Source organism: Ovis aries, chromosome 3, assembly GCF_016772045.2.
Source record: "Ovis aries strain OAR_USU_Benz2616 breed Rambouillet chromosome 3, ARS-UI_Ramb_v3.0, whole genome shotgun sequence".
NCBI lineage: Eukaryota > Metazoa > Chordata > Mammalia > Artiodactyla > Bovidae > Ovis > Ovis aries.
This window is the reverse complement of record NC_056056.1, coordinates 34557428-34559298: the sequence shown is the minus strand read 5'-3', so window position 1 is coordinate 34559298 and position 1871 is coordinate 34557428.

Sequence of the window (1871 nt, the reverse complement as noted above, 5' to 3'; positions counted from 1 at the left end):
TCTTTATAATCCAAATCTCACATCCATACATGACTACTGGAAAAACCATAGCTGTATTTTCTAGCAATTTTTCTATTTAATTTACTCTTTCAAATGTATTGACATACAGCTATTCAAATATAGTACTGTCTCCTTTGTGTTTCTGATATTGGTTATTTGTTCCTCCTATCTCTCCCCCTCTTCCTTTTCCTATATCTATCTTGCTAGAAATTTGTCAAGTAATCTCTTTAACGAACCAACTCTTCTGAATGTTTGTATTCTATTTCAGTATTTTGTGCTTTTGTCATTATTATTTCCTTACTTCTACTTTCTGTCACCCACCCACCCCCAGCCTTATTAAGATATAACTGACATATAATGACTTCTTTGTTCCTTGAATTTTGCTGAATTTTTTTTCTAACTTGCTTCTTAAGATAAATGACTTGATCATTCACTTTTAGCCCCTTTCCTCTAATTGTGCATTTGAAGATATAAATTTCCTCCTACTTACTACTTTAGCTTCATGCCGCATTATGATACATAGAATTTTTATCATCCTGTTCTGTTTTCTAATTTCCGTCATGATTTCTTATTTCATCCATGGATTATTTAGTAGTTCATTTAAACATTTCTAAACAAAGGGGAATTTTCTAGTTATCTAATAGTTGCATTGTGGTCAGAATGTGTACTTTAATTTCAATCCTTTGAAATGTCAGTTTTAAAAATTCTATATGTGCCTAAAGATAAGATATATTCTGCAAGTGTTAAAAATAGTGTCTCTTTAGAGCTTCCTCTTCTGCATATGGGACAAGGGGTGGGGTGGGAGGTGGTGAGGATAGTGTCCCTCTATGTCCATTTGGTCAATTCTGCTAATCTTAATGTTCAAATTCATATTATTCTTAAGCTTTTGGCTGCTATTTTCCACCACCTTCTGAGACAAGGGGGCTTCTCTGGTGGCTTAGGGGTAAAAATCACCCTGCCAATGCAGGAGATGTGGGTTTAGTCTCTAGGTCAGGAAGATCCCCTGGAGAAGGGAATGGCAACCCACTCCAGTATATAATGACTTCTTGGACAGAGGATCCTGGTGGGCTATAGTCTATGGGGTCACAAAGGGTCAGATACAACTTAGTGAGTGAACAACAACAACTGAGACAAATGTGTGCAATTTCTCATTATGATCGTGAATCTATTTTTCCTTTGAGTACTGTTCAGTTCAGTCGCTCAGTCATGTCCGACTCTTTGTGGCCCCATGGACTGCAGCACACCAGGTTTCCCTGTCCATCACCAACTCCTGGAGCTTGCTCAAACTCATATCCATCAAGTCAGTGATGCCATCCAACCATCTCATCCTCTGTTGTACTGTACTTTTTTTGAGTACTGTACTTTTTTTGAGTACTACAGTTTTTGGTTTAAATATTTTTAATTGTTATTTAAAATCATAACTTATTCATGGTGAATTATTTTATCACTATGAAGACCCTCTTTTTCTAGTAATGCTTTTTGCCTTAAGTTATTGGGTCTGGTATTAATATTGCTATAGCAATTTTATTTTGGTTGATATTTGCATGGTATATCTTCATCCACTCTTACTTTCAACCTTTCTATATCCCTTTGTTGTAATATTGGATATAAAATAAACCAAAATCTGAATATGTTACTTGTTACTCCATTTATATGTGGCAACTATTAATAAAATATGATACAAATGGACTTTCTATGAAACAGAAACAGACTTATAGATATTGAGAACAGACTTGTGGTTTCTGGGGGAGGGAGAACAGGAGGGATGGAGTGGGAGTTTGGGATTGACATGTATACACTGCTATATTTAAAACATACAACCAACACAGAAAAGAATAATAATATATTACAAATAATTTTATGACAATAAA